The sequence below is a fragment of the Phacochoerus africanus genome, chromosome 11, assembly GCF_016906955.1.
Source record: "Phacochoerus africanus isolate WHEZ1 chromosome 11, ROS_Pafr_v1, whole genome shotgun sequence".
Classification (NCBI taxonomy): Eukaryota; Metazoa; Chordata; class Mammalia; order Artiodactyla; family Suidae; genus Phacochoerus; species Phacochoerus africanus.
The window spans coordinates 127274976-127287236 of NC_062554.1; the positions used below are offsets into that span (position 1 = coordinate 127274976).

Below are 12261 nucleotides of genomic sequence, written 5' to 3' on the forward strand. Positions count from 1 at the left end.
AAAAGTTCCTGGGCTGGGGGTTGAACTTATACCACACCAGCAACCAGAGCTGCAACAGTGACAATGCTGGATCCTTAACCTGTTGAGCCACATAGGAATTCCCTTAAGGAATATGTTTTTTTAAGGGCTAAAGTTGCCAAAGATAGTGATTTCTCTGATGTATTTGGACAAAGTCAGTGGAAAACCTTCTGGAAAGGATTCTCCATTCTGGATGCCATGAAGAATGTTTGTGATTCATGGGAAGAGGTCACAATATCAATATGAGCAGGAGTTTGGAAAAAGTTAATTCCAACCCTCATGGATGACTTTGAGGGATTCAAGACTTGGGTGGAGGAAGTAACTGCAGTTAATGGTGGAAATAAGAGAACTAGAATGAGGAGTGGAGCCTGAAGATGTGACTGAACTGCTGTACTTTTATGATAAACTTGAAAGGATGAGTTGCTTCTTAGGAATGAGCAAAGAAAGTATTTTCTTGAGATGGAAACTACCCCTGGTGAAGATGCTGTGAAGATCGTTGAACTGACAGTAAAACATTTAAAATATTACATAAACTTGATAATAAAGCAGTAACAGTTTGAAAGGATTGACTCTAATTTTGAAAGAAGTTCTACTTTGGGTAAAATATTCTCAGACAGCATTGCATACTACAGAGAAATTATTCCTGTAAAAAAGAGTCGATTGATGCAGCAAACTTCATTGTTGTCTCATTTTGAGAAATTGCCGCAGCCACCCCAATCCTTAGCAATCACCACCCTGATCAGTGAGCAGCTATCAACACTGAGGCAAGACCCTCCACCAGTAAAAAGATGATGATTTTTAATCCATGAGGCTCACATGATGATTAGGATAAAGTATTTTATTAAGGCATGTACATTGTTCTTTTAGACATAATGCTGCTGCAAACTTAAGTAGACTACATTACAGTGTAAGTGTAATTTTAATGTTCATTGGATTTCCTTTTTTGGCCATTCCACGGCATAGGGAGGCCAGATCTTTAATCCACTGTGCTGGGCTGGGGTTCGAACCTGCATGCCAGTGCTCCAGAGACTCCACTCACCCTGTTGTGCCACAGCAGGAATTCCTCTTGCGACTGTCTCTATTGAGATATTTGTTTTGTTGCGGTGATCTGGAACCAAACCTGCAATATCTCTGAGTTATGCCTGTTGCTCTTTTCCTGTCATCCTGTAACTCTAGGCAGGGAAAAAAAGAATGGCAAAACACTCTAGTCTGTGTTTTTAGTTTTTTGGGTTTTTTTTTTTTTTTTTTTTTTCACCTTTCCCAGGGAAGTCCATCTTGCCCTGACAACATGACTAAACAGGGTGTTTGACAGACCACACACATTGAAAGCCAGTAGTTGCATTGCACAGGCAAGTGTGTGTTGAAAAGTATATATGCATTTCCCTCTCATTAGTGTCAGGAAGTTTCTAATTACAGGGTAGCCAGAAAAAAAAAAAAAAAGAAAGAAACCCTGAGCTTCATATCTTTTGCTTCATACTTAAAAGACTGTACATTCACTAAGACTAGTTATTTAGCATAGTTATTAAAAAAAAAAAACCAAAAACAAACAAAAAAACCCTGAAACTGTTTTTTTTTTTTTTTTAATGAGCATTCATGATCGTGGTTGTGCAAACTAGTTGCAATAAGGTTTCCAAGCTAGTTGTGGGGAGAAAACATTTTTCCCACTGTTTAATGTGGCTAGGTGGACAGAAATGCCTTAATTACACAGAAACCTGAACTATCTACTGCTGCTATTAACAGTTTAGGGGGAAAAAAGGATGAGTGGGTGCCTGTTTGTAACTGGAATTAAAAATGTCATCACTGTCTGGCAGTAATAACCAATGATTTTATTCTGAAGAAATTGAACCTTACTCAATAATTTCCCCATAAGCCTGCTTGGTTATTCCTTTTGAACATAACTTTGGAGTGAAAACTGTACACATAAAGTACATCTATCTGCATGTATTGGACTTTTAAGTGATTTTTTCTATTTTGAAACAATTTAAGATTAGAACTTGCAGACAAAAATATTGCAATTTCCATATATTTTTTACCCAGATGTCCCCCATAACTTATATAGCCATAGTACATTATCAAAACGAGGAAACTGGCATGGGAATAATGATATTAACTAATCTATAGACTTAATGTGGATTTTACTAGACTTTTGTATGTATCAGATCTCATCCAGTCTGAAAACCTCTTCATTTTGATTGAAGTGTTAAATTCATCCACATCTACTATTTTAGTTGTTTTCCTTATCTGCAGGGTTTATGTTTCAAGACTTCCGGTGAATGCCTGAAATCTCAGATATACTGAACTCTGAATACATTATGTTTATTTTGTTTTGTTTTTGGCTAAGCCCCTGGCATGAGGAAATTCCCAGGCCAGGAATCAAACCCATGCCGTAGCAGCAGCCCAAACCTCTGCAGTGACAGTGCTGGATCCTTAACCCTTTAACCTGCTCAGCCACAAGAGGATTCCTAGTACATCTTTTCTTATGCGTATATACCTATGATAAAGTTTAATTTACAAATGAGGCACAGTAAGAGGTTACCAATAATAACTAATGATAGAATAGTTATAGCAATATATTATAATAAGTTATGTGAATTTGAGCTTTCTCAAAGTATTTTATTGTACAAATTTAATGTCTTTCCCATCTTAACTAAGCACTTATCCATACTATGGAGCTAACTTTTGCAGTTTGAGGTGCAACAGCAAAACTAGCATGGATTTCTTTTTTCTTCTTCACAATTTCCCAGATAAAAGAATTCTTTCTTAACTAGATATTAGCATCCTCAGCATACAGCTTTTTTTTCTTTTCCTAAGTTGAGAACGTTTACCTTTTCACTTATAAGAGGCACTTTACAATTTCTCTTTGGCATATCCAAATTGCCTGCATCACTCCTCTTGTGTTTCGGGGTCATTATTAAATAAAATCAGTGTTACTTGAACTCAAACACCAGGATACTGCAACAGTTGATTTTATAACCAAGGCGGCAAACAGATGATTCGTGTTCTAGGTGGGACAGAGCAGCATATTGTGAGATTAAAACTTATGAATGGCTTTTCTCTGAAGTTTTTCCATTTAATTTTTTTGACCACAGGGAACTGAAACTTTGGGAAGGGAAACTGCAGAGAAGAGGGCACTACTGTGTTAGGGTTATGGTTGGATTTCCATCTGCCATTTTGCTTTCTGTTTTCTATATGTCTCATTTCTTTTTTGGTCCTTTGTTCCTTGTGTTAAGTAGATAACTCCTGGTAGACCTTTTTAGTTCCTTCATTGATGTTTTAACTGTATTTTGAGTGATTTTCTTAGTGGTTACTCTAGAAATTATTTCTAGGTGCAACTTAATTTAATACAATCTACTTTATATCAATAATAACTTAATTCCAGTAGAATAGAGCAACTTTGCTGTAATACAGTTCAAATCCTTCCCTATCATTTGTGCTGATATTATCACATATATCCTTTCCACATATATCAATCTATATATATTATAAACTCAACAATACAGTATTTATTGCTTTACACATTCCATGTCTTTTAAAGAGCCTTAAGAAGTAAAGAGTAAAACTATATTGAGAAAATACTTTATATAGATGTGCTTATTTACTGTTTCTTTCTTCCTACGGATTCAATTACCATCCGGCAGTTCTTTCCTTACTCCATTATAGCTCCATTCCTTCCCCCTCTTTTGTACTAGTATTTTCATACATACTGCATCTTTAAATAAGTCCAACAATACAGTTTTATTATTATTATTTTATGTAATTGACTACAAACTCAGTAAAGAAGGAAAAATATATATGTTTATACCATCCTTTGAAATTATCTATAGACTTACCTTTACCTGCACTATTTCTTTGTGTGTGGATTTGAGTTACTATCTGGTGTCCCTTCCTTTCAACCTGAACTTTTCCCACTATTTTTTGTAGTGCTTGTCTCCTAGCAAAAACTTATCTCGGTCTTGTGGGAACGTCTTTATTTTTCCTTCTTTTCTTGAACAGTAGTTTTACTGCATGTAGTATTCTTGGTTGACGGAATTGTTCTTGGGTCGGCACTTTGGATGCGTTCCTACTGTCTTCAAGCTCTACTGATGAGAAGTCATCTATTAATGTCATTTTGGTTGCCTTGTATGTGATGAACTTTTTTTCTCCTATAACTTTCAAGATTTTTTATTGTCTTGGATTATCAATAGATGGGCAAGATGTGCGTAGATTTGGATCTCTTTGTATTTATCCCACTTGGAATTGGTTGAGCTTTTTGACATAGTTAGTCATATTTGGGAAATTTTCAGCCATTATTCCTTCAAATATGTTTTCTTTCCTTTTCTCTCTCCTCTGAGATTGCACCTTCATATACATTAGTATACTTGATGTGGTACCTCAGTCTTTGAGGTTTTGTTTATTTTTCTTCATTTTTTTCTGGCTTTTCTGTTCTTCAGATTGAATAATCTATATTGATGCATCTTTAACTTCACTGATTCTTTGATAAGCTCATATCTGCTGTTTATCCTCTTTAGTGCTTTATTTTTATTTTTATTTTTATTTTTTTGGCTGCATCTGTAGCATGTAGAAGTTCCCAGGCCAGGGATCTAACCTAAGCCACATCTGTGACCTACACCACAGATGTGGCAGCACTGGATCCTTAACCTGCTAGCCACAGTGGGAACTCCTTTTGGTGAATTTTTCATTTCAGTTATATTTTAACTCCAAAATTGTCATCTGGTTATTTTTTCTAATGTCAGTATTTCTTTATTGCTATTTTCTATTTGATATGTTTTTATGTCATACTTTCCTTTATTTTTTTATTATTATTTTTGGGGGTCTTTTTAGGTACACACCCATGGCATATGGAAGTTTCCAGACTAGGGGTCAAATTGAAGCTATAGCTGCCAGCCTACACCGCAGGCACAGTAACATGAAATCCAAGTCACATCTGCAACCTACACTGCAGCTCACGGCAACACCAGACTGTTACCCCACTGAGCAAGGCCAGGGATCGAACCCATGTCCTCATGGATACTAGTTGGCTTCACTACTGCTTAGCCACGACAGGAACTCCCTCCTTTAGTTCTTTATGTGTGCTTTCCTTTAGTTCTGTGATCAGATGCTGTGCAATATTTATTAAGTTCATCTAGAGTCCTTTAGAGATAGTTATTATTGATTGTGGTTTTTTGTATGTGTGTGGCTCACTGGCTCACACTTTCCTATTTGTGTTTTTGATTTTTGTCTTTGGTTGTTGTTGCTGAAAACTGGATATTTTAGATTATATACTGTAGCAACCCTAGATTCTGAGCCTTCCTCTGGGACAGTTACTGTTGCTGTTTGTTTTATGACTTTCCTCAGCTTCTATGGAGTCTTCCTCTACAGTGTTTCAACTCTGTGTCAGCTTAGTTGTTATCTTTCATTCTTGTTTTATGTTTAGGCTTGGGAAGATAGGAAAAGCAGTCACCCTGAGTTGATTTAAAGAAAGGATGTTGCTCTGGGATTAAATACCATGAGCCATGTTTTTAATTTTCAATTTACCTTAGTTTCTAACCTAATGGACCCGGGCAGTTAACTATTGTATGCATGTTTCCTACTTTGGGCTTAAATATCAGGGAGCCTCTATCCAGTTCTTGCTGCACAATATAGCAGTAAGCATAGCAGGGGTAAATACAGGGGTTTATGAATGGAGTTTTTAGAAATGAGAAAAGGAAATAAAGTTGCTGACACTAAACTTGGGGCACCAGCAGCAAATTTCCTCTAAACACTGTGGGTACTAGTCTCACTTCTTCTGAAATTTCACTTGTTCTGCCTTTTTTTTTTTTTAAATTGGATATTGATATTTAACATCGTTTGACATTAGGAGTAGTTAGGAATGAAAACAAGAAATATCAGAAGAGAGTGCCCGTGCTATTCTGTGAATTTCCTTTACACACAGACTTGACATTGTGTAACATCCATCTCTCCATCCATCTTGACAACAAATAAATGTTTATCCTGAATCTACTGTATCTTAGGCACTCTACTAATTAGTAGGGACAGATAACTCTGTTCCTCTCCAGTGAGAAATAGGTGGATAAATATGGTCACCAACCTGATGCATCTTTAGTTCCGTCAGGAAGGGCAGGCATTGTGTAAGTGGAGTAGAAGCTTGCAGAAGTACAAGGTACACATGGAACCAGTAACAGGCAGACCGCATATACTCTGAAGATCGCAGAAAGCTTCTCTGTGGAGGTGACATTTAAGCTGAGTCCTGGAGAATGCATGAGCTACATCTAGGTGAGCAGTTGCCTTCAAAGCCCTGCACGATCTTCCCCTGCCTGTATTTCCAAACTCATCTAAAGTCACTTTCACTTTTGCTTACCATTCACCAGCTGCTTGTCTTCTGTCAGTTCCTCAAAAGGTCTGCCTGGAACACTGTTTAGATTCACTCCCTTCTCACCCTCCTCTATGATAGCTTTTTTCCAGAGGCCAGGCCTCGGGTTATTCTTTAGTTCTAATTTTTCTTGTTTCCATCACTTTATACAACACTATTTTTAATCATTTCACTTATTTCTTGGATTACATGTTTTGTGACTGCCGTCAAGATGAAAGGGCATAATTCGCTTTTGCCTCTCAGACCTTGGAACAATGCTTGATGCACAGTAGTTATACCTAATGTATTTATTGAGTCAATGGCTGGAGAGAAAAGGTAGGTAACAGCTCTGAATGGTAGAGAGTGTGATGAAGAAAAGGAAAGAAAACAGCAGGACTCTAGCATAGAAAGGGAGGAGAGTGGTAGGATAAGACAAAGAGTGTAGATATAAGCTCAATCTTGACGTCTTCCAGACCGATAATTTCACATCTATTAGTGCGTCTTGAAATCAACTTAGTGGGCTGCTCTGCCACCAGATTTAAACAAATGAAAAAGAATAAGAATCAAGGCACATTGTTCTTAGTAAAATTGTCACATCAAATTTGCTTCCATGTTTTATTTATATATGTATGTATATAAATTGTGTATTACATTGTGATGCAAAAGGGTTTTCTGTGTTGGTTTGTAGGAAATAGGTATGAAAGCCAGAGTTGTAAGCCCTATTAGGGGTTTCTGACTTTATTCTAAAGGAATAGGAAATCACTGAAAATAGTTTCAAAGAAGAGTAGATTGCAAGATTCTCATAACTCTAGACCTTAATCATAGAAAATGTTACTGCTTTTAGCCACATTTGAGCGTAAAGTACTAGGTTAATCTGCATTTATTGCCACCCCAAGTTTACTTTATTATGTTTGTTGAAGGCAGAAGCTACGCCTTATTCACCATTGCATTCCCAGTGCCTACCATAGAATAGGTAGAAGATCTCTTGTGCAAAGATGCTGTTTGTGGACTGAAAGTCTGTAGATACCAGCAGATGCTTTTCTACTATATCACTGTCATTGGTATGTTTTTTTTTGTTTTTTGGGGTTTTTTCAGGGCTGCACCATGGCATATGGAAGTTCCAGGCTAGGGGTTGAATCAGAGTTGTAGCTGCCAACCTACGCCACAGCAAAGCAACACATGATCCAAGCCACGTCTGCAACCTACCCCACAGCTCAGGGCAACACTGAATCCTTAACCCACTGAATAAGGCCAGGGATCAAACCCACATCTCATGGATATTTTAGTTGGGTTTGTTTCTGCTGAGCCAGGATGGGAACTCCCAGTTCTCTTTTTAACATGGAAAATTTTGGTGAGAATAACTACCATAATCCTGTTTATATTTCAAGGTTCTGCCATGGAGAGTATAAAGTAAAGAGTCTATAGAGCCACAAAATTTCATAATCCACACCTTTCTGGTTCATCATTTGCTCCCAAGCACCTCACGTAGTGCAAAGTATATTGTAGGTATTTGTTTGTTGAATGATAAAATCAAAATTTTCAAACTTCCCAGTCACAACAATAATGACAACAGACAATATACCTTTCAAAGTACATATATAGTTATTGGTGGTCAGTCTGTGTTATCTTGAGTGTAAAAAGGAAATTCTATTATGGGATAGGTGCCTTTCACAGAAATTGACTGAATAGTCCTTATTATAACATACATTTATTTATTTATTTGCTTTTTAGGCCGGCACCCATGGCATATAGAAGTTCCCAGGGTAGGGGTCAAATTGGAGCTACAGCTGCCAGCCTATAGCATAGCCACAGCCATGCATGATGCGAGCCATGTCTGCAACCTACTGCACAGCTCAGGGCAATGCCGGATCTCCCGACCCACTGAGTGAGGCCAGGGATCAAATCTGTATCCTCATGGATACTAGTCAGATATGTTTCAGCCGAGCCACAATGGGAACTCCCTTACTATAACATTTAAGGTAGTGCTACCACATTTATGGCAGAGAAAACTGGATCTTAGAATGTGAAACTGGAATTTGATTCAAAGTCTTTCTGAACCTATATCCAATGGTGTTTTCACCAAATTATGCTACTTCAATGAAAAAAATAACATGGCTTTCCCTCAGGTATTTAATCCCTGATAGCAGTGCCCTGGCGTGGCCCAATAACTGTGTAGACGTCTCAGCTTCTGGAAGGGTGAGATGCATTTCTCAAGGATTACTACTGCTACACCTGCTCTTGGGCCTAGGAGGTTTATATAATCTAACATGTTCTTGAAAGAAGAATTTACATTAAGAAATTATTTCACTTCCGAGAGGCAATGACATAAGGGACAATATGGAGTAAGAATGAGGCAGGCAATTTTCATATATATCATCCATGAAAATATATCCACTAGCAGCTCCAGCGTGTGAGCTGTATTCTGACTTGGGAACTGATACGAGCATATCTTGAATTTAATTGGCATTAAAAACAACAGCCATGCTGGTAGATTAAATCATTGCTGATAATTTTAACCAAGATATAATAGAAACAGCTCAGAAAATCCTGATACTGGGAAGTGCTAAATAGTTAGGATTATGTCATCTGAGTAATATTCATGCATATATTTCTTGTACTACAAATTTGACTACAAATATCAGAGTCATAAATTGCCCTATTGTAGTTTAGCCTGTATCTTCTTATACTGTCATTTCTTTAATATGGAATAACATGGAATGTAGTTAGCGATAAGAGTAATCAGAGCTTATTCAAAGGCACAGCATAGTGTGGTGGTAAATGAACAGTCCTGCAGCATAGGGTGCAGCTGCAGCTTGGATTCGATCCCCGGCCCAGGAACTTCCATATACCATGGGTGCAGCCAAAAAAAAAGAAAGCAATAATGTTTGTATTTTATTTGGATGATATTTGTAATATGAAGTTAATTGGAGGGAAATGATAAGAGGGAAAAGGGGAATTCATACCACTATTGATTAAACAGAGATGATGTAGAAGAAATAGAGGTGAAGATAATACAATTTCTGGATGGAATAGAAAGTGCATTTTCTTGGTTAAAATGTTTTAGTGTACCTAGGCTTAAGAATTGTTCCTCTTACTTGTATAGATAGATTCACCCATTCATTCATTTATTCAACAAATTGTATTAAGCGGCCATAAGCACCAACGAATCATCTGCCTTTATGAGGCTTATGTTCTGATTAAGGGAGAGGAGAGAGAGAGAGAGAAAAGAAACACATGAAAACTGTATAGTAGATATTGATGGCAATTAAAAAGTAAGGTTTCTGCCATTGAAAATAATGGTAAGGCAAGGCTTCACTGGGAAAATAATATTGGAATAAAGATCTGAAAGTTATTGACAATAACAATGAGATCCAACCAAAGTAGCAAATGTGATAATTAAGGCAATTAGTGATTGGCTAATGTTATCAGTATAAAATATTCATTAGGTTTAAAATAAGCAAATGTAAGGCAAAGACTTCAGTAATTTATTACAGTAAAATTGGAATAATGGTTGGCCTCATCGTGATTTAAAAAAATTATTTAAAATGCTGCCTACATTTTCATTTTGGTGAAAATGCTTTATGAGAAGATAAGAATAATCAAGCTTTGGGAGATTAAGAAGTGATTAAAGTAAGTTAATGTCATTTAAAAAATTTCCCCAGTAAAGATAATAATTCTTGATGTCAGAATAAAGAAGAAGGGGAAATTCTCATTTTATATAGTTTAAAATAGTTGACTCTAGATGATTTTTACCTTTCGCATGACACCATAGGTTGTCAAGGAAATGAAAATTAATACAACAATGAGATACCACTACACACACACACCTGTTAGACCAAAATCCAGAACACCAACAGCATCCAGTGTTCATGAGGGTGTGGAGAACAGAACCCTTATATAGTCCTCCTTTGGTATCCACAGGGATTGGTTCCAGAATCCACTGCAGATACAAAAATCTGCAGATGTCCAATTCCCATAGTCAGTGCTCCATATCCATAGTTCCACATCCAAGGATTCAGCGCCTGCAGATCGTGCAGTACTGTAGTATTTCTTGAAAAAAATCCACTAATAAGTGGACTCATGCAATTCAAATCTGTGTTGTTCAAGGGTCGATTGTATTTTGCTAGTAAAAATGCACAATGGTACAGCCACTTTGGAAGACAGTTTGGTAGTTTCTTATAAAACTGAATATATTCTTACTGTATGATTCACCAATCACACTCTGTGGTATTTAACCAAAGGTAAATTTATACAAAAACTCGCACACAGATGTTTATAACAGCTTTATTCACAATTACCAACATTTGGATGTAACCAATATGTCCTTTAGTAAGTGAATGGAAAAATAAACCTTAGTGTATACAGACGACAAAATACTATTCACCACTAAAAAGCAACGAGTTATCAAGCCATGAAGAGACATGGAAAAAACGTAAGTGCATTGTTACTAAGTGGAAGAAGCCAATCTGAAAATGTTCCATAATGTATGATTTCAACTATGTGAAACTCTGGAAGAGGTAAAACTATGGAGACAGTAGAATGAGAGATGGTTTCCAGAGACTGGCAGACAGGGAAGGATGAATAGGCAGAATGCAAACCATCCTTAGGGCAGAGAAAATACTCTTATAATTGTATAATGATGGATACCTATCATTTTATATTTGTCAAAACCCACATAAGGTATAATAACAAAATTGAATTGTAGGCTTAACTGTGAACTTTGTATCAATGTAGTTTCGACAATTTTAGCAAATATACAATTCTGGTAGAGTATATACATGTGTGTTGGAGGAGACCATGCATGTGTGGGGACAAAGAGTAGAGGGAACTCTATAACCTTCGTCTCAAGTTTGCTGTGAAACTAAAATTGCTTTAAAAAGTTATTGTTATAGGGAGTTCCCATTGTGGCTCAGTGGTTAGCGAATCCAACTAGGAACCACGAGGTTGCGGGTTTGATCCCTGGCCTCGCTCAGTGGGTTAGGAATCCAGCATTGCCGTGAGTTGTGGTGTAGGTTGTAGATGCGGCTTGGATCCCATGTTTCTGTGGCTGGTGTAGACCAGAGGCAACAGCTCCGCTTAGACCCCCTAGCCTGGGAACCTCCATATGCTGTGGGCACGGCCCTGGAAAAGACCAAAAAAAAAAAAAAGTTATATAGTATTTGTCTTTCTCTTTCTGACTTATTTCACTTAGTATGAGAGTCTCTAGTTCCATCCTTGGTGCTTCAAATGGCATTATTCTTATTTTTTATGGCTAAATAGTATTCCATTGTGTATTTATACCACATCTTCTTAATCCAATCATCTGTTGTTTCCATGTCTTGGTTATTGTGAATAGTGCCGCAATGAACATAGGGGCATGTGTCTTTTTCAAGGAAAGTTTTGTCTGGATATATGCCCAAGAGTGGCATGGAGGATAATGTGAGAAAAAGAATGTATATATGTATGTGTGCCTGGGTCACTTTGCTGTACAGTAGAAAACTGACAGAACCTTGTAAACCAATTGTAATGGAAAAAATAAAAATCATTAAACTATCTTTAAAAATAAATATCATTCTTTTTGCTTGAAAAAAATGATGAAGTGGGTTTTAACATTCATTATGAGATCTCAATTATGTAAAAACAAATTAATTCCCTCTTTTCATTTTTACTTAACATGTATGAATATGCATTGAGATAGTCTGGAAGAATGCACCTCAAAATGAAAGTAATGATGATACTTTATTCTCTTCTATTGTTCATGTTTGTGACAATGAACATGAACCTTTTAAAATAGTTTTTAAAATGTCATGTATAAAAAGAAAAGAAATGGGGAGTTCCCATCTTGGCTCAGTGGTTAATGAATCCGACTAGGAACCATGAGGTTGCAGGTTTGATCCCTGGCCTTGCTCAGTGGGTTAACGATCCGGCGTTGCGGT

The 12261-nt window shown here is 36.9% G+C and overlaps 1 protein-coding gene across 3 annotated transcripts in view; it reads left to right on the plus strand.

The window, feature by feature from the left end:
- Positions 1-12261, plus strand: part of PLA2G4A (phospholipase A2 group IVA) — a 160225-nt gene that overhangs the window by 17792 nt on the left and 130172 nt on the right. The gene's annotated exons all lie outside the window — the stretch shown is intronic.